Source organism: Callithrix jacchus, chromosome 9 (genome assembly GCF_049354715.1).
Source record: "Callithrix jacchus isolate 240 chromosome 9, calJac240_pri, whole genome shotgun sequence".
Classification (NCBI taxonomy): Eukaryota; Metazoa; Chordata; class Mammalia; order Primates; family Cebidae; genus Callithrix; species Callithrix jacchus.
Window position 1 is genome coordinate 123994953 of NC_133510.1, and position 22281 is coordinate 124017233.

The 22281-nt window shown below is 40.2% G+C and overlaps 1 protein-coding gene and 1 pseudogene across 3 annotated transcripts in view; one reads left to right on the plus strand and one right to left on the minus strand.

Moving 5' to 3' along the window:
• The window catches only part of SPPL3 (signal peptide peptidase like 3), a 145792-nt gene that overhangs the window by 93386 nt on the left and 30125 nt on the right, over positions 1 to 22281 (minus strand). The window lies entirely within an intron of this gene.
• On the plus strand, positions 4170 to 20702 carry LOC144577736 (cyclin-dependent kinase 4 pseudogene; annotated as a pseudogene).

The following is a 22281-nucleotide window of genomic DNA, read 5'->3' on the forward strand; positions in this document are numbered from 1 at the left end:
TGGACTACTAAATTAATCTATATATATTTAACATAAGCCAAGTTTACAATGTTCATAACTACTATCCTGATTGTTCCATTTCTCAAAAATCATGCTTCAATCCAAAAGGTTACAAAGGGAAAAGTTAGATTTCTCAAAGGTGCTTTAAATTACTGCTCTTTTAGCGGGCCGTGGTGGCTCATGCCTGTAATCCTAGCACTTTGGGAGGTTGAGGTGGGTGGATCACCTGAGGTCAGGAGTTCAAAACCAGCCTGGCCATCGTGGTGAAACCCCATCTTTTTTTAAAAAAGAAAAAAACTACTGCTCTTTTACCACAGCGCATTATCTCTAATGTGTAAGAAAATAGTAAGAAAAAAAAGTTCCTTAAAATTCTGTACATAAACTACTTTTTATCACTTTGGTGCAATAACACTAATGACCAAACAATGATCAAGCTACAGGTGATTTGTATAACAGTCAATTTTGGTTTTCTGGCAATCTTTCAAGGTCCAGGATGTAATCCAAACTTAATTACTATGTAAATATCAGTCTCTACAAAAAAAATTAAAAATTAGCTGGGCATGGTGGCACATGTCTATATTCTCAGCTACTCAGGAGGCTGAGACATGAGGATTGCGTGAGCCCAGGAATTTGAGGCTGCAGTGAGCTATAGTCACGCCACTGCATTCCAGCCTGAGCAACAGAGTGAGAGCCTCCCTCTAAAAACAGAAAAACAAAACAAAAACACAAACAATAATAATAAAAAGTAAAACTGAACCTAAACTTTACCCCAATACTCTCTTTTCCCTTTAACAAAGTTACCAGAGACAGGCTCAATTCTAACAAGCATCTATCAGTCCTCTAAAAGTAAAAAATAATTTCAGGTAATTGGTACCAACTTCTACAATGTTGTAGCCAACTAGTAGCACAATTTCCAAAGATACTTTATTGTTTAAGTAGCTACTAATAGGTTAACAAGCCATCACAGAGGCAGGTGAAAAAGGATGATCTGTCTATATTAGCCATAAATTAAAAGATCTTGAGCAGTCATGTTATTAATATATAGCAAATACAGGTAAAATCACGAATTTTACTTAGAAAATCCAAATGGCTCTAAAAAACAGATCAATATATATTCTCTATGAAGTGATTTTTGCATGTGGCATCTGAGAATATGTCCAAGAAAATGTCTAGCTTCTATCAGTCATGCTAGTTAGCTATGAAGAAGCCTGACTAGTGGGCAATGCATGTAGTCTTTACGTTTTGGGACTAGGAAAATCCTATTTATCCGAGACTCCTAAAAACCCCCCTGGGTTACAAGTTCTGAATCTTCTCACACATACCCTTCCCCCTGAAATTCTCATGTCCTCAGGCCTTACCACTCCTTTGTGACAGCTGCTGCCTTATAAAGACATAATTCCAGTGTGAAGTATTTCTATTGGAAAATCTGGGATTGACAGGAAGTTGACAAGGACTCAGTAAAAATAACCATTCCTAACAAAGTATATATATATAAACAGGCAGTCACTGGTCAGACGCTTTCCTCAGCTGAGTCACCGGATCATGGAAAACCCCAAGTTTGCACCTGAGAGGCTCTGAAATACTACCCTCTGGAGTGCAAATATAAAACACATTAGGCTTGGAGAAACTGCTCTAAAGCAACTTGTTGGACCAGCTAGATTTAGAAATATAATGGATGGTTGGTAAAAGGTAACTCTAGGAGCTGCCAAGAAAACTCGGTTCCAAGAACCCTTCCCATAAAATTGGGCTTTCCAGACACACTCATCTAAGATGTTCCAGAGGTTTAATGAGTCCTCTCTGCTGCCCCTTTTGAATCTAAATACTTACTCAAAGTCTCTAGAGCCATCTGTTAAGGCCAAAGGAAATCTTCTTGATATGTTTACATCACAAAAGTTTATGCTGCATTGGTAGGAACTCTAAAAAGCCAAATGCATGCACAGCTACTTGGGAGGCTGAAGTGGGAGGACTGGTTGAACCCAAGAGTTCAGGACCAGCCTCAAAAAAAAAAAGCCAAATGCTGCTACTCCAGACTTGATACTGTAAAAAAGAATGAAAGAATGTTAGGTCTTTTGACAGTGGACTTTATGGTTTCTCAAAAACTTTCCCTTTTAAAATATGAGTAATACCCTATATTACTTTCCTATGGCTGACTTCACACAAGTGTATTCTCAGTTCCGGAGGTCATGAATCTGAAATGGCTTTTACAGGGCTGGTTGTGTCTGAGGGCAGAATGCCTTTTGCCTTTTTCATCTTCTAGAGGACCACCTGCATTCCTTGGCTCCCGTTCCCTTCATCGGTCACTACAACCTCTTGTTTCCATCATGAAATCTGCCCCCACTCACTCTGGTCTGCCTCCCTCTTCCAAGGACCCGTGTGATCATATTGGGCCAATGCAGACAATCCAGGATAATCTCCCATCTCAAAATTCTGAATTTGACGCATCTGCAGTCTCCTTTCCTATATTCATAGGTTCTAGAGATTAGGACATGGACATCTTTTAGGCATCATTATTCAGCCACCACACACTTAGCAGATTAAAAATTCTATGAAGTACACTTACCTATAGTATCTCATTTTGGTACTTACAAGGTGTTATCATTCCTATTTAATGAATGAGAAAGCAGCTCTAGAAAACTTAATTGCTTAGCAATAGTCATAGTTAGTGACAGAACTCAAACCAGAGATCATATGGCCCTAGAGATCATGTAACAGAACCACACACCACTTCTCCTCCACCAGGCTGCCTATAAATCACTGGCCTTTGGCTTCTCATTTTCTTACAAAGCTTTTTTAAGAGAATATATCTTTATATATATGAACACTTTTTTTTCCCCCTTCTGAGATGGAGTTTCACTCTTATCACCCAGGTTGGAGTGCAATGATGTGTTCTCACCTCATTGCAACTGCCTCTCGGGTTCAAGCGATTCTCCCACCTCAGCCTCCTGAGTAGCTGGGATTATAGGCACCTGCCACCATGTCCGTCTATTGTTTTTTGTATTTTTAGTGGAAACGGGGTTTCACCATGTTGGCCAGGTTGGTCTTGAACTCCTGACTTCAGGTCAGGATCTGTCCACCTCGGCCTCCCAAAGTGCTGGGATTACAGGAGTGAGCAACCATGCCCGGCCTAAAGATATATTCTTTACCACCATCTTACCTGTTCATCCACTTTTTTTTCCTGAGGAACGCAAGCAAATGAAGGAAAATGTCTGCATACAGTAAAGATTTGATTTATAAGTCTACAAGACAATATTGCATCTACAAGCAGAGAATTCCTGTTAGGCAAATAAAGTACACTGACATTTTATCTGCCCAAAGGAATTGCACTTACTCATTCAAGTGTTAGATGAACAAACATGATGCTAAGCATAAAATCTGTTCTTAGTAACTTTTAAAAATGTATACCGTAGATTGTTTGGCTGGGGGGCAGGGTGGCAAAAAATAAAAATAAATAAATAAATACAGAAAAAAACGTACACAATAGTAGCAAAGCAAGAAGCTGTAACAAACCATCATATTTCCTAATTCTTTTTAGATACATTTAAGACTGTTAGCAAAGAAGATATGATACACAGCAAAGCACATGGAAAGAAAGTTGCAGCATTTGTTCAAAATGATGTAAATTCATGGATCTTCTAGACCAGTGGTTCTCAAAGCTGATGGTGCACCCAAATCACCTGGAGGATTTGGTAAAACACAGATTGTTGGCCCTAGCCCAGTTTTCAGTTCAGGAGATCTGGGGCAGACCCAAGCATTCATAAATTTCTAAAAAGTTTCCAGGCAATACAGATGCTACTAGTCCAAAGACCATACCTTAAAAACCAGTTTTAGATAAAATTCACATTTTCACAGCAATTCAGAAAAACTACAAAAGCAGGTGTGGTGAATTTTTATTTGAAATAGCAAAAACAAACAAACCCCTAAAACCAATGCAGGAAAACAACCACCACCACCACGCACACACACACAAAGGGGGAAAAAAACCTCATAGTGACAGTCAGTTCCCCAAACAGAACAAACCTGAGCTACTTGAACTGAACTGCTCATGACCGTGCAAGTTATCAATCTGCCCTTTACTGACTGCTCTTCAAGGATTAAATGTGGTAACACACATAGCAGCCTCCTGTGAGGTGGGCAGAGGAAACGAAGGCTCAGAGAAGCAAGGGTTCACCATGAAGCACCAGGAAAAGTCTCCACATTCAGTGGGAGGTAAACATGGTCCACCCCCTAACAATTTTAGAATGCTGAAGAAACTAAGTTTTGGTGATATGTGCCGAATTACACTCTAGCAGTCCGATGTCAAGTAAATCTAGTACTGCCAACATACGATGGAAGAAGTAAGCCGACACCACAGGTTTTTTTTCTTTTTAAATCATGGTAGCTATGTGCTGTGTGGCCACCTTCCTTTTGCAACAGCTACACCTAGAAATCACTAAAACAATAAGTGATGGGCAAGAGCCTGAGGTGCTATCAAAGCCAAATACATGTTAAATTATATATTTTGCAAACTTTATTAAGACAGGAAACCATTTTAATAATACTAAAAAGATTTTCTAAAAGACTCAAGCAAAAATGGCTGCCAATTGGGCCTGTCTAAAATTCAGTGAGCATGAACGCCCCAAAGTCTACGGAAGCATCTTTAAGTTACAGAACTTTGCGAAGGTGATCAACCAGAAGCTAACTTCCTGTTATTCCTACTTCTTTTAAATAAGTCATCACCAAGTGTTTCCAAAGCAGAGCATTTTGTTTTCTTATACTCAAAACCTGTTCAAGTGAGAGAAAACAGTGCAGTAAGAATATTCTTATATTTATGACATTCAAGATCACTATTTGGACCTAAGAGCATGTCAGGATTTTCAGCACCTGCATGTAACTGTTTCATGACGACCCTCCACAAGGGGCAGGGAAGGAAGAAGCGTGCAGGGCTTGCCTGGCCCTACCTCTAGTGTGCAGGAAAGAGGAGAGGGAACTCAGTATCCCTCCAGCCACAGTTTCTTCTCAGTATATGGACGGATTACTAGACCCCATAAAGTGCAAGAATCATGAGACAAGGGGACTATCAGTGATTAATCCTTGTACTAATAACTTTTAAAGTACACCCTCTCAGCATAAGAGATCCCATATAGCACAATAAATGAACAGAAATAACGGTTTTCTGGCATTTTGCAACTTCCCAATTAGAAATTGACAAATATAAAACAAAACAAAACAATTTTTGAGCTGGGCATGGTGGCTCACACCTCTAATTCCAGAACTTTGGGACGCCTGAGGTTGGGAGTTTGAGACCAGCCTGGCCAGCATGGTGAAACCCTGTCTCTACTAAAAATAAAAAAATTAGCCGAGTGTGGTGGCGGGCGCCTGTAATCCCAGCCACTCAGGAGGTGAGGCAGGAGAACTGCTTAAACCCAGGAGGCGGAGGTTGCAGTGAGCCAAGATCATACCACTGTCCTCCAGCCTGGGTAACAAAAGCGAAACCCCATCTCAAACAAATAATAGGAAGCTGTTAAGCACAAATCTTATCACCGGCAACAAATATTATCAATTCTTTAATTTTAACAAAATCTGGTAAATATTCAAATCTGAATAACCATAGTTTGTCAGTTATTCTTACAAGTAAAAATGATATCCATGAAAAAAGATGCTAGGTCAGCATGTAACTCAAATAACCCTACAGGTAGAATTTTCCTTGTAATAACCATAGTACTTACGCAGCAGAAGTGCCTTGTGTGTACTCCCCATTACATCACACAAAGCATTAAAAAGATGTGCAATCTAGTGTCAAGATTTCATAAAAGGAATATTTTTTTTACTACTTCATTAAGGGCATTCTTAGGTGAAACTGGCTTTTAAAAAAAACTAACTATAGAGCGTGTGGTGGTGAAGAATACAGTGGCTATGAGCACACTTTGGTGCCACTGCCTTGATTCATGCTTAGGCACCAGCGGTACCATCAATACAAATGTTAACAGAGAGAAAAAGATAACTTCTCAGAAATACTATATAAAGGTTTGACCTTCAGGATCCCATGAGAGATTTCCAGAGGAATAAGGGCCACACTTTGCGAAGTGCTAATGTTGAGAAGCACTGACAGTTACCCAGTTTATCACTTTGTGGCCCTTCGAGATTGTTTACTCTTTTAATAGAAGTGCTGGCTACTCTGACACCCTCCCACATATTCATGAGGCAATACTCCTGGTTACACACTGACTCTTACTGCTGCTGTTTCATGTCTTATCATATCTGTTGCTTCACACTCATAGTGAACTGGACACTACTCCACAATGCACTGCGCAATCAGCACGGCTCAGTGTCTGATCTGCAACAGCCAGTACAGTGTGGTTTAACAGCACAGGCTCTGAAGTCAGTTTGCTTGGGTTCCAATACTGGGTGTACCACTTACCAGCTCTAAAGCCTTGTACAGACTCTTTACCCTCGTTTGCAAAATGAGTGTAATAGTATCTATCGATGAAAGTTATGAGGATTCAACAACCTATTCAGTGTTTGGCTATGGGTCCTTACACACCGGAAGTGCTCACAACATGTTACCAATAGTCTAAATATTACTATACTTATTAGTATATATTACTATAATACTGGGATGGTAGATGTATTCTAAGTTGTAGCAAAGAAATTGTATACAGTAGTCAAGACTAGGCTGCACCCCCAGGAAGGAGCCTACGCTCTAACAGCAGTATTTCTCAAGCTAGCCTGGAAGAATCACCTAAGGCAGGGGTCCCCAACCCCCAGGTCAGACTGGGACTGGTTAGTGGCCTATTAGGAACTGGGCCGCCCTGCAGGAGAGAGGCAGGCAAGTCAGTGAAGCTTCATCTGTATTTACAGCCTCTGCCCATCGCTTGCATTAACGTCTGAGTTCCACCTTCTGTCAGATCAGCCAGCAGCATTAGATTCTCATAGGAGGGCAAACCCTATTGTGAACAGCACATGCAAGGGATCTAGGTTGTGCACTCATGAGAATCGAATGTCTGATGATCTGTCACTGACTCCCATCACATCATCCTCAGATGGGACCGAGTAGTTGCAGAAAAACAAGTTCAGAGACCCCACTGATTCTACATTATGAGGAGTTGTATAATTATTACATATTACAATGTAATAACAGAAATAAAATGCAACATAAAGTAATGTGCTTCAATCATCCCGAAAACATCCTTCCCCTCCTTCCCATCTGTAGAAAAACTGTCTTCCACAAAACCAGTCCCTGATGCCAAAAAGGTTGGAGGCCTGTAACCTAAGGTACTTCCAAATCTAGATTACTGGGTTCCAGCCTAGACTATACACCATAATAAACTTTAGGGAAAGAGCCTTAAAATCCATGTAACAACACGTTAAGGAATTCCTATTATTATGCAAGGTTGGGACATATACCTCTAGAGAGAACATTGTATTTGAGGAATTTAGAACTATTAAAAGACTGATAGTCAATCATCAAAAGTCATTTTCTGAATTAACTGAAATAGTAAGGCATAATTTACCTTGAAAAGACACCTCCACACATGACAAAGTTTATCTTGAAAAAGACATGCTCAAAAAAAAGAATTTAAAATGGAGAAATAATGCATTTCTTCTATTCTAAGACATAGTGGATTGTAAAATAGCATACATTTTCCAAAATAGTTACATACCACTTTCCTCTTCAGACTCTGATCGAAGTTTGAACTGAAACTTTCTTCACATTCAAAGTCTAATGATTTTTCTGAACTTTTGGCCACTGCCAGTTATGCAATAGTATCAGAGAAACATGTCATTTCTCAAAAGCCAGAATTCTATTCTTTTTGACATCTTTGGGGCTGACAGCATAATTTCGAGGCAAATAAAAGAACATCTGAGAATCCTCTGAATTCTGTATTTAGTTAAACTCAGTTTCATCTTTCCTCAAATAGATGTCCCTAGAAATTAAGCAGTTTCTCTTAAAAATAAGGATGTTTTTAAAAGAATTAGTGCTTGAGTGATATTCCATCCCAAGTCATGAATCAGTCACTGTTAACCCCCATTATCTCTCAAATGCTCTACAATGTATTCCTAAGATTTAGCTATTTCTATTGCTTTTAACTGTATTATTTATCTAGGTACAGGCTATTTCCTATACTTAAAATAATCCTTGTAGCATAGTCTTTTTGAGAAAGACATCGAAAGTGATTGCTTATCTATATTTAACTTAAAATGCTGCCATGTGTAATGTTGCCAGTGCAAATAACTTTAATTAGGTGACAAATGGTTGAGAAGACACCTCCACACATGGCAAAGTTTATATATAAATGCAGGCAATGACATCTGCAACAGCACTTGTGAATTTCTTTTGCCACTAAGGACTACAAAGGACCATCAAAAATATTTAACAGTATTGAGAAAGTTTATCTTAGAGTTGAACAACTATGATATTAGACAATTCATGCATTAAAAATCATTTTTTTTTAGGTAGAGTATTGCTCTCTTCTCCAGGCTGAAGTGCAGAGGCACAATCACGGCTCACTGCAACCTCTGCCTCCCAGGTTCCAGTGATTCTCCTGCCTCAGCCTCCTGAGGAACTAAGATTACAGGTGTATGCCACCACACCCAGCTGATTTTTGTATTTTTAGTACAGACGGGGTTTCACCATGTTGGCCAGCCTGGTCTCGAATGCCTAACCTCAAGTGATCCGCCCACCTCAACCTCCCAAAGTGCTGGGATTACAGGTGTGAGCCACCGCACCCAGACCATGTATAAAAAGTATAGTTTGCCCCAGGCAATATAATGAAACCTCATCTTTACAAAAAATAAATTAGGCATGGTGGTATATACCTATAATCCTAGCCACTCAGGAGGATGAAGTGGGAGGATCCCTTGAGCCTGGAAGGTCATGGGTGCAGTGGAGCCATGGTCATGCCACTGCAATCCAGCCTGGGTGAGAGAGTGAGACCCTGTCACTACAAAAGAAAAACAAATGTTTGGGGAAAAATGGTATCTGATAAAGTGGAATACAGAGCCAATTCAGTAACTGAGGACAAGAAGATAGGATATAAGGCATTTCATTGCAAAGTGCAGTCTATGGACCACCAGTATTACCCAACCACTTGCCAAGTGGTCAACAGATAGACGATGTGGTAATTTCTAAGGAAAATCAATAAAATAATATTTTCACATATACCTGAAGTATAAGATTAATAACCTCACAGAAATTCTGAAGTAATCTTAAAGGGTGGGTATGCCATAGGGACTACTGTCCCAAGTTTACCACACCTAACATCTCCTGTTTATAATAACAATTTTTAAGTCTCTTCATTATACTGAAATTATATTAATACTCTACATAACTTAAGAAATCATTACAATGTCCTAACTATAATATGGAGAATAAAGAAAAGGAAGTTAATTCATAATAAAACGCTATTTAACATTTTAAAACTGGAGCATCAATACACTAGGAAATATCATATACAGTAAGATGCTTGCATCAATATGAACCATCAACATGAATATGACAGCAACAAATGTCAACTGAATTACGTGTGTCAAACGGTGACTACAGCACCATGAGGAGTACTGCCGTAGGTGGTGCATTTTACCAAGATGGCGAGCTCTTGGTAAAGCCTTAAATCAAAGGACATTACTCACTCCTTGATGTACACAGCAGTGCCATTCATAGAAAATGGAGTGTATTGTGTAAAAAATGATCTGTTTATATGTAAAATACTTTAGATGTGAGTAATTACAGGAGCTTCAAACACCATGAGACAGAATAGTTACTCATTGTACAGCACTTTTCTGCACGCTGCAAGACATCTAGCAGACCTAAACCCTGTCCACTAAATGTCTGTAATGACCTCTACTATGCTGCCAAACAAAAATGCTCTGACAAATTTCAAAAATGCACCCTGGAAAATGGTATTACCATAGCTGAAAACTACCGTGCTACATGGGTATATATGACTGGGCTTGGATATTTTAAAAATTCTTTGCTTGCTACTATTTACTTCTTATGTTAGCGTTTTTGCTATTACACAGTATGACTTTGTAGCTGCAATTTACCATAATGGATCAACAGAAAAGTAGTTACGAAAATAGAAACTACTACATCTAAGCATACTACAAATATATGTGATTAAATATGACTCAAGTACAAACAAGAATGGGAACATATATGTTCTGGAACAAAATAATTCTGAATGTGATGATTTCAAATATGCAGATGAGAATCCACAACTAGGAATATCTGAAAACTGGATTTCACTGGACCAGAAACTACTCACACCAGCATGCTGTCCAAAGTGAAAATGTATCAAACAGCGACATAAAGCCATTGAAGCTTTCATACCGTTTTCAACATATTTAACCAACACTGTTTAGCTTGCTGTAAAGGATGTAGACTTCAAAAGAAACATTCCGTTTTAAATTATTATATTGTCAACAATGAAAAAAGAACATGCAGATTCAGAATAAAAGCAAAGTAATAAAGAAAAAATATACAAAGATAAATGCAAACATAAAGCTAGAAAGAATAGAAAGCAGAGTCTTGAAGAAATGTTCGTACAGCCATGTTCACAACAGCATTATTCACAACAGCCACAGGGTGGAAGCAATCCATGCCCACCCATGAAAGAATGGATAAGAAAAATGTGGCCTACCTATACATTCAAATATTATTCAGCCTTTAAAAAAAGCTAATTCTGAAATTCTGATACATACCACAACAGGGATGAACCTTGAAGACATGCTAAGTGAAGTACACCATCACAAAAGGACAAATGTAGGAGTCCATTCATGTAACATACCTAGAGCAGTCAAGTTCACAGACGGTGGAATGGTGGTTGGGGGAGAGGAAAATGGGGATTGTTGTATAATAAGTATGGAGTTTCAGTTTTAGAAGATGAAAAAGTTCTGGAGGTAAACAGTGATAATGACTGCACAGCATTGTGAATGTACATAATACCACAGTACGGTACATTTAAAAATGACTAAAATAATAAATTTTATGTTATATATACATTTTACCAAAGTTTTCAAAAAACAGTAAAAAGTAAAAAAGCTGGCAAATTAGAAAGTAGAACTGACATAAAATCTGTTGGCAAATGAAACTAATAAATCACTCAAGGTAGAAACATTCCTTGGTATCCATGGGGGACTGACTCCAGGATCCCCCTCAGATAACAAAATCCACATATACTCAAGTACTTTATATAAAATGGCTGGTCACAGTGGCTGACACCTGTAATCCCAGCACTTTGGGAGGCTGAGGTGGGTAGACCACCTAAAGTCGGGAGTTCAAGACCAGCCTGGCCAACATGGTAAAACCCCATCTCTACTAAAAATACAAAAATTAGCTGGGTGTGATGGCACACACCTGTAATCCCAGCTACTTGGGAGGCTAAGGCAGGAGAATCACTTGAACCCAGGAGGTGGAGTTGCAGTGAACCGAGATCACACCACTGCACTCCAGCCTGGGTGACAAGAGCGAAATTCTGTTGGGGGGGGGGGCATAGTATTTGCATATAACCTACACATATCCTTCTCTATACTTTAAATTGTCTCTCCCTACTTGTAATGCCTAATATAATGTAAATGCCACATAAATATATTGAATAATCCTTATCTGAAATGCTTGAGAACAGAAGTGTTTTGGATTTGGGGTTTTTCAGATTTTGGGATATTTGCATTACATATTTACTGGTTCAACATCCCTAAGTTGAAAATTGGAAATGCTCAAATAAGTATGTCCTTTGGACACCATGGCACTCAAAAAGTTTCAGAATTTAGAGCATTTCAGATTTCTGGATTAGGGATACTCAATCTGTTGTTCTTAGGCCATATTTTAAAGAACGTGTGTTGTTTTATCATTGTTTTGTTATTATTTTCTTTTCCAAATATTCTGATCCAAGGTTAGTTGAACCCAATGATGTGGGCCCCACAGATACAGAGGGCTGACTGTATTAACAAAATTTAAACAGGAGAACTCTCAACTCAGAACATGAAGTTGTAACTGCTATGAGAACTGTCCTCTCACTATAAACAGCTAGAAAACCAGACAACATACATGAAATAACAGTATTTAGACACTGGGCAAGAAGTAGCACAAGAGTGTGATCCTCCACCAGGGAAAGGAAACAAAAGGTAAACTTTACGATTAACCAAACTTACAGCCTGGTGACAACTCCCAGGCTTCACTTCAGGGAAAGAACACTGAAACAAAATACAAGGGTCTCAGTGAACTGAGTAGCCAATAGAGCTAGGGGAAGCTGAGGCAGCTAGAATTTGCAGGACACAGTACTGGAGAAGCTGGAGCTGCGTGCAGAGAGCTCTGGAGGTCTGGCAGAAGGGTTCCCTTTAGTCTCAGATTTGCAAGTGCTTGAGAAAAAGTCTCCCCAAGGTCAGGGAACAATCTATGGGAAAGCAATAGGGCCAACACTTCCCAGAGCTCCCACAAGGCTTGTTACGTTGACCATGAAAAAACCATGGGGTCCCTAAAAGGATCAACACCTTGCAGGGGTGGGGGGGAGGGAAAGGGCTAAATGAGTCCAAAGATAAAGACTGCTATGACTAGCCACAAAAACCTTGTAAGTAAGCATTGCAAGGATCAAACTGATCCAAACATTACTTAACTGTGTTACCAAATACAATCAGACAATCTTTAGAGGAATATAGCAAATCCAGTGTCCAGCAATGTAAAATATAAAATTCACAATGTCCAAGCATACAAGGAAGTGAAAAAGATGACCCATATCAGGATGAAAACTAATTGAAATAAATCTGTAAATGATAGAAATAATGAAATTAGAATACAAAGACGTTAAAACAAATAATATTGGCCGGGCGCAGTGGCACACGCCTGTAATCCAAGAACTTTGGAGGCTAAGGCGGGTGGATTACTTGAGTCAGGAGTTCAAGACCAGCCTGGCCAACATGTGAAACCCCGTCTTAAAAAAAAAAAAAAAAAAAATCTAGTTCATATGAACGTGATGTTGAAAGGAAATAGTTTTTCTGACCAAAAAGGAAATTGTAAAGATTTTTAAAGTACAGTATCTCAAATTAAAAACACATTGGCTGAGAGTAACAGCAGATGAGAACTTGCAGAAGGTAAGATGGTTGAACTTGAAGATGCAGCAATAAAAACTACCCACAGTGGGCCGGAGGCAGTGGCTCATGCCTGTAATCCCAGCACTTTGGGAGGCCGAGGTGGATAGATGATGAGGTCAAGAGATCGAGACCATCCTGGTCAACATGATGATACTGTCTCTACTAAAATTACAAAAATTAGCTAGGCATGGTGGTGCGCACCTGTAGTACCAGCTACCCAGGGGGCTGGGATAAGAGAATCACTTGAACCCAGGAGGTGTGGGTTGCAGTGAGCCGAGATCCACTACACTCCAGCCTGGCAACAGAGCCAGACTCTGTCTCCAAAAGAAAAAAAAAGTATCCACAATGAAAAGACTGAAAAAATATGAACAGAGCTTCAGTGGACTGACCACGGTGGCTCACGCCTGTAATCCCAGCACTTTGGGAGGCCAAGGTGGGGGATCACAAGGTCAAGAGAGAACATCTTGGCCAACATCATGAAACCCTGTCTCTACTAAAAATATAAAAATTAGTCGGGCATGGTGGCACACACCTGTGGTCCCAGCTACTCAGCAGGCTGAGGCAGGAGAATCTCTTGAACCCAGGGGGTGTAGGTTTCAGTGAGCCAACATTGCACCACTGCACTCCAGCCTGGTGACAGAGTGAGACTTTGTCTCAAAGGCAATAATTTATAAAAATAAAATAAAAACAAAAACAACAACAGATCAAAACCTCAGTAACCTGTGGGACACGATCAAGTGGTCTAACACAGCTGAACAAGAATACAGGAAGGGCAAAAGGGAAAGCAGGAAAAAATCTGAAGAAATAATGGCTGCAAATTTTATACATATGATGAAAACTATAAATTCGCAGATCCAAGAAACTCAAAACGCCCCAAACAAAAGAAACATAAATAAAACCACATCAGCTGGGCGAGGTGGCTCAATGCCTGTAATCCTAGCACTTTGGGAGGTGGAGGCAGGCAGATCACAAGGTCAAGTGATCAAGACCATCCCAGCCAACATGGTGAACCCCGTCTCTACTAAAAATACAAAAATTAGCTGGGCGCGTGGTAGCTCACGCCTACTACTAAGGAGGCTAAGGCAGGCATATTGGTTGAACCCAGGAGGCAGAGGTTGTAGTGAGCCAAGACTGTGCCACTCCAGCCTGGCAACAGAGCAAGACTCTGTTTAAAAAAAAAAAAAAAAAATTAGGCCACATAAAAAGGTCATGTGCACAGATTCCAGCCAACAGACAAAGGTAAGGTCTCAGCCAGCATCAACTGCTTAACATACAAGTGGGTAAACCTTCAGATAATCCTAGCCCCCCGTTTTGAGCTGCCTCACAGAGGACACAGGCATCATGAAGCAGAGACAGACCATCTCTGCTGTGTCCTATCCAAATACCTAACCCACAGAATAAGTTGGCAATAGTGCTGTTTAAAGGCACTTGGGCTTTTATGCCATGAAAATAACTAGAACAGGCTGGGCGCAGTGGCTCGTGCCTATAATCCTAGCACTTTGGGAGGCCGAGGTGAGTGAACTGCCTGAGCTCAGGAGTTCAAGACCAGCCGGGCAACACGGTGAAATCCCATCTCTACTAAAATACAAAAAATTAGCTGGGTATGGCAGCGTGTGCCTATAATCCCAGCTACTTGGGAGGCTGAGACAGGAGAATTGCTTGAACCTTGGAGGCAGAGGTTGCAGTGATCCAAGATTGCACCACTGAACTCTAGCCTGGGTGACAGAGCGAAACTCCATCAAAAAAAAAAAAAAAAAAAAAAGTTACTAAAACAGAAAAAAAAAATAGAAAAAATTTTAAATTATGCGTAAGTTACAGGTGAAATGGTGTAACATTATTTCAGCAGATGGTAATAACAATGTATACTGTACACCCTGCATCAACCACTAAAAACATAAAACAAGGATGTGAAGCTAGTAAATCAAGAATAGACCAGCCTGGTCAACATGGTGAAACCCTGTCTCTCCTAAAAATGCAAAAAATTAACCAAGCGTGGTGGCAGCCCCTATAATCCCAACTACTAGGGAGGCTGAGGCGGAGAACTGTTTAAACCTGGGAGGTGGAGGTTGCAGTGAGTCCAGACTGTGCCACCGCCCTCTCGCCTGGGTGATAGAGTGAGACTCCATCTCAAAAAAAAAAAAAAAAGAGGCCGGGCATGGTGGCTCACGGCTGTAATCCAAGCACCTTGGAGGCCAAGGTGGGTGGATCACCTGAGGTTGGGAGTTAAAGACCAGCCTGACCAACATGGTGAAACCCCGTCTTAAAAAAAAAGAATAGAGGTAAAATGGAATCATGAAAATTCTCAATGTTTTAAAAAGGCAGAAAAACATGGAAAAGGAAAGAAAAAAAGATGAGAAAGCAATTCCAAGGAAACATTTTTTAACACAAGCATATCAATAATTACATCAAAGGTAAATTATAATATAACCTACTCTAAAAGGCAAAGATTGTCAAACTAGATAAAAAAGCAAGATCCAGCCACATGCTATGTATAAGAAACATAGATACAGGCTGGGCACAATGGTTCATGAGTTCAAGACCAGACTGGCCAACATGGTGAAACCCTATCTCTACTAAAAAATACAAAAATTAGCTGGACATGGTGGCTCATGCCTGTAATCCCAGCTACTCGGGAGGCTGAGGTAGGAGAATTGCTTGAACTGGGACCCAGGAGGCGGAGGTTGCAGTGAATGGAGATCGCGCCACTGCATTCCAGCCTGGGCTACAGAGTGAGACTCCATCTAAAATAAATAAATAAATAAAGATACAGATTAAAAGGATGGAGAAAATACATATACTATACAGGTAAGCCGGAGTGGCGTTAAGTATCAACAAAGTAGACTTTAGGACAAGGAATATCAGGAGGGATATTACAAAATGACAGAGGGGTCCATTCCTCAAAAGGACATAACAATCCCAAATATATATTCCCCGATAGCTGAGCTTCAACACTCACAGAACTGAAAGCAGAAACAAGCGATTGAAGTTGGAAAGATCAACACATCTTTCTTAGTGATTGGCAAAACAAAGGGACCCTCCCCCACAAAATCACCAAGAACTACTGACCAACTTGGCTTAATAGATACTTATACAGTATTTCACCCAGTAACAGCAGAATATACATTATTTTCAAGTGTACTTAAAACACTCACCAACATGGACCATATTGTGGACCACTAAAAACACAAACCCCTATCCATCAATTTAAAAAGGATGAAATAATACAAGCATATTCTCTACAGGAGAATTAAACCAGAAATTAATAGGAGAAAAAATACTTCTAAATAACTCATGGGTCAAAGGAAACAATAAGGGAAATTAGAAAATATTTTGATTCGAATGAAAATCAAACAGACCAAAATTTATGGTATGCAGTTAAAGAAGTGCTTAGAGGGAAATGTATTAACTTTCAATACTTACACTGGAAAAGAAGCAAGTTTTCAAATTCACGATCTAAGCTTGTATCTTGAGAAACACACACACAAAAGGAAACAAATTAAATGCAAAGAAAGAAGGACATAACAAATATGAATGCAGACATGAATAAAATAGAAAAACACTAGAGAAAAAGCAGGAAAACTAAAAGCAATTCTCCAAAAACAAACTCATCTAGCTAAATTGATCAGGAGAAAGGGAGAAGTACAAATTACTAATAAGAGAAATGAAAGAGGAACATCACAACAGATGTTACAAACATTTAAAAGGTGGTAAAAAATTACAAACTCATACAAACAAATTAAGACTATCTAGATGAAATGGAAAGAGACAAATTACCAATTTCAACATAAACTAAAATACACACTATAAATCCTAAATCAATATACAGCTTAACTAGGCCAGTATCTGGTAACAAAATTGAAATGGTAGCTTAAATCCTCCCATAAAGAAAATTCTAAGCCCAGATTACTTCACTGGTGATCCACCAACCATTTAAAGAAAGAAATAACAATTCTACACAATCTTCCAGAAGAGGAGAAAAAACATTTCTCAACTCATTCTATAAGGCCAGCATTACTCTGATACCAAAACCAAAGACATAAAAAAATCACAGACCAATGTATCTCATGAATAGAGATGTGAAAATCTGTAACAAAATGTTAGCAAACCAAACCCTGCCATATAGAAAAAGCATAACATGTTAAGACTTCAGGAATGCCCGGCTTGTTTAACATTTGAAAATCAATCAGTATAATTCATGGTGTCACTATTCAAAACCATATGATTATTTCAATAGATGCTGAAAAAGCATTTGACAAAATCCAACACCCATTTGTGATAAAATCTCGTGGCAAACTAAAAATAAAAGGCAATAAAGGCATCTAGAAAAAACCCAGATCACACACAGTGATGGAAGGCTCAATCCTTCCCACCTAAGATCAACAGGGCTGAGATATCCACTCTTCTCACTGATAGCATCATACTGGAGGACCTCATCAGTGCAATAAGACAAGCAAAAGAAACAAAAGGCAAGAGATTAAAAAGGAGTAAGTAAAATTACCTTTATTTGCAGATTATATAATCACATATGTATAAAATGGTAAGTAACCCACACAAAAAGTTACTAGAAGTCATAAGTGAGTTTACCAAAACTGTAGGATACAAAGATCAGTTACATTTCTGGCCAGGCACAGTGGCTCATGCCTGTGCACTTTGGGAGGGTCAGGCAGGCAAATCCCCTGAAGTCAGGAGTTTGAGACTGGCCTGGCCAAAATGGTGAAACCTCGTCTCTACTAAAAATACAAAAAAATTAGGCAGGCATAGTGGCACATGCCTATAGTCCCAGCTACTCAGGAGGCTGAGGCAGGAGAATCGCTTGAACCCAGGAAGGGGAGGTTGCAATGAGCCAAGATTGTGCCATTGCACTCCAGCCTGGGTGAAAAGAGGGAAACTGTCTGAAAAAAATAATAAAATAAAAAATTAAAATTAAAAAAAATCAATTACATTTCTATATATTCCCAATGAAAAACTGAAAGTTGAAATAAAAATTACAATTATCCCAAAATATTAAATATAAAGATACACATTTAACAAAATATGTGGAAGAACCATGCACAGGCATATCTCAGAGATACTGTGGTTTCAGTTCCAAACCAGAACAACAAAGCAAATATGACAATAAATCACACAAATTTATTTCCCAGTGCATATAAAAGTTATATTTATACTATACTGTAGTCTATTAAGTGTGAAATAGCATGTCTAAAAAAATGTACATACCTTAAACTATTTTATTGCTAAAAGATGCTAACAATCTCTGAGCCTTCAGCCACTTGTAATCTTTTTGTTAGTGAGGGTCCTGACTCATAGATGGCTGCTGACTGATGAGGGTGGTGACTGCTGAAAGATGGGCAGGCTGTGGCAATTTATTAAAAGGAGGCAACAATGAATTTAAGTTTGCCACATCGACTGTGACTCTTTCTTTCATGAAAGATTTCTTTGTAGCACATGATGCCATTTAACAACATTTTTCCCATAGCAGAACTTCTTTCAAAACTGAAGTCAAGGCCAGGCACCGTGGCTCACGTCTGTAATCCCAGCACTTTGGGAGGCCGAGGTGGGTGGATCACCTGAGGTCAGGAGTTCGAGACCAGCCTGACTAATATGGTTAAACCCTGCCTCTACTAAGAATACAAAATCAGTAGGGCATGGTGGCACATGCCTGTAATCCCAGCTATCTGGGAGGCTGAGGCAGGAAAATTACTTGAACCAGGAAGGTGGAGGCTGTAATGAGCCGAGATTGTGCCACTCTACTCCAGCCTGGGGAATGAGCAAAACTCACCCTCAAAAAAAAAAAAACAAAAAACAAAAAACAAAACCTCTCAGACCTTGCTGCTGCTTTATCAACAAAGTTTATGTAATATCCTAAATCTTTCCTTTGCAATTTCAACAATGTTCATAGCATCTTCACCAGTAGATTCCATCTCAAGAAACCACCTTCTTTGTGTGTCATCTGAAGCAACTTCTCATCTGTTCAAGTCTTCAAACTCTACTTGTAAGCTTACTTCTTGTGCTATTTCCCTATATCTGTGGTTACTTCTACTCAAGTCTTAAAACCCTCAAAGTCATCCATGAAGACTGGAATCAACTTCCTCCAAACTCCTCTGAATGTTGGTATTTTGAACTCTTCCCATGAATCATAAATAACCTTAGTGGCATCTAAAATGGTCAATCCTTTCCAGATTTTTTTATTTATTTCATTCAGATCCATCAGAGGAACCACTATCTATGGCAGCTATAGCTTTACAAAATGTATTTCTTAAATAATAAGACTTGAAAGTCAAAATGACTTACCGATCCATGGATTGCAGAATGGGATGTTCTGTTGGCAGACATGAAAACAACAATCTCCTTGTACATCTCCATTAGAGGTCTTGAGTGACCAGGTGTATTGACGATGTGCAGTACATTTTGAAAGGAATCTTTTTTGTCTGAGCAGTAGGTCTCAACAGTGGACTTTAAAATATTCAGTAAACAAGTTTCTGTGTGCCTCTTTGGCAGCAGGTCACGCGGTGAGGGTGGGGTGAGGGGAGCCTCTCTAGCCTACAGCCTGTGTCTACGGTCAGGCCCTCAGTATCGAGCTGCCCTAGACTGAGCTAAGGTGTAGTATGGTGCTGCAGGAACCAGCTCCAGAGCCCTGATAACAGGATGTCCCTGCAGCTTCCTGGCCTGGTGTGAAGGTCCCATCTGATCTGAGAATGGCTACCTCTACATGAACCAGTGGTTGAAACTGGTGTCAGTGCCTATGGGACATTGCATAAGGTCCGTGATCCTTACAGTGGCCACATTGTGGCCCTCAAGAATGTGAAAGTTCCCAGTGGAAGAGGAACTGGAGGAGACCTTCCCATTAGCAGTTTGTGAGATGGCCTTACTGAGACGGCTGGAGGCTTTTGAGCATCTCAATGTTGTCTGGCTGATGGATGTTTGTACCACATCCCAAACTAACCAGGAGATCAAGGTAACCCTGGTGTCCAAGTAAGACCTGTTGGACAAGGCAGCCCTGCCAGGCTTGCCAGTGGAGCCCATCAAAGATTTGATGTGCCAGTTTAAGAGGCCTAGATTTCCTTCACGCTAATTGTGTCATTCACCGAGATCAGAAGCCAGAGAACATTCTGGTGACAAGTGGTGGAACAGTCAAGCTGGCTGAGTTTGGCCCGGCCAGAATCTATAGCTTCCAGACAGCACATATATGGTTGTTACGCTCTGGTACCAAGCTCCCAAAGTTCTTCTGCAATTGACACACGCAACACCCATGGATATGTGTAGAGTGTTGGCTTTATCTTTGCAGAGATGTTTCATGGAAAGCCTCTCTTCTGTGGAAACTCTGAAGCCAACCAGTTGGGCAAAATGTTTAACTTCATTGGGCTGCCTCCAGAGGATGTCTGGCCCCAAAATGCATCTCTACTCTGAGAAGCCTTTCCCCCCAGAGGGCCCCGCCTAGTGCAATCGGTGGTGCCTGAGACAGAGGAGTCAGGAGCACAATTGCTGCTGGTAATGCTGACTTTTAACTCACACAAGTGAATCTCTTCCAAGCTCTGCAGCTCTCTTATCTACATAAGGATGAAGGTAATCTGGAGGAGCAATGGAGTGGCTACCACAGAAGGAAGAAAAGCTGCCATTTCCCTGCCTCTGGACACTGAGAAGGTAATCTCTGCCTTCATCTCTGAGGCTATGAAGACCCCTCCCTCCATCCCTACGGAGATATTTTGCTGCCTTTATGACATTCCCCTCCTTTTGAGACTTCTCCTCCTCCTGCCCGACTATTTCTCTACACTAAGGGGTATGTTCCTTCTTGTCCCCATCCCTTTATGTTGAGGTCCTTTTTTAAAGTCTACCTTTATATTGGGGTCCTTTTTTTTTTTTTTTTTTAAGACAGGGTTTCACTATGTTAACCAAGCTGGTCTCAAACTCCTGACCTCAAGTGATCCGCCTGCCTTTGCCTCCCAAAGTGCTGGAATTACAGGTGTGAGCCACTGCGCCTGACCAGGGTCCTTTTTTTTTTTTTGAGATGAACTCTTGCTCTGTTGCCCAGGCTGGAGTGCAGTGGTGCGATCTCGGCTCACTGCATCCTCTGCCTCCTGGGTTCAAGTGATTCTCCTGCCTCAGCCTCCCGAGTAGCTGGGACTATAGGTGCATACTATCATACATGGCTAATTTTTGTATTTTTAGTAGAAATGGGGTTTCACCATGTTGGCCAGGATAGTCTCAATCTCCTGACCTCGTGATCCACCCGCCTCAGCTTCCCAAAGTGCTGGGATTACAGGCATGAGCCATGCTGTTTACACAGATTTACTGTCATCCAGGCTTTGCTGTTCCATTTGTGGAGCACAGGCAGAACAGACTTTGCAAAATTCTTAAGGGTCCTAGAAGGTTCAGAATGGTAAATGAGCAATGGCTTCAACTTAAAAGTCACCAGCTACATTAACCCCTAATGACAGTAAGCCTGTCCTTTGAAACTTTAAAGTCAGACATTGACTTCTCTCTAGCTCTGAAAGTCCTAGATGGTATTGTCTTGCAATATAAGGCTATTTCATCTACACTGGAAATCTGTTTTTTAGTGGAGCTACCTTTATCAATGATCTTAGCTAGATCTTCGGGATAACCTGCTACAGCTTTTCCTTCTCCTTGTAATTACATGAAGATGGTGTCTTTCCTTAACCCTCCTGAATTAACTTCTGCTAGCTCCACTTTTCTGCAGCAGCTTCCTCACCTCTGTCAGGCTTCACAGAACTGAAGAGAGTTAGGGTCTTCCTCCGGATTAGATTTTGGCTTAAGGAAATGTTGTGGCTGGATTAGTCTTCTCTACAGACCACTAAAACTTTCTCCATGTCAGCAATAAGGCTGTCTGGCTTTCTCATCAACTGTAACTGCTACCACAGTAGCACTTCCAATTTCCTTCAAGAACTTTTCCTTTGTATTCACAACTTGGATAACTGGTGAAAGAGTCCTAATTTTTGGCCTATCTCAGCTCTCAAAATGCCTTCCACACTAAGCTTAATGATTTCTAGTTTTTATTTTAAAGTGAGAGGCATGATTTTCTTTCGCTTGAACACTCAGAGACCATCACAGGGCTATTAACTGGCCTAATTTCAATATTGTTGTGTCTAGGGAAACAGGGAGGCCTGAGGGGCAGGAGAGAGGTGAAGGAATGGCTGAGCTTGTCCATGCCGCAGTCAAAACACATATGGCATACACTGTCTTACATGGGCAGGGAGCAAC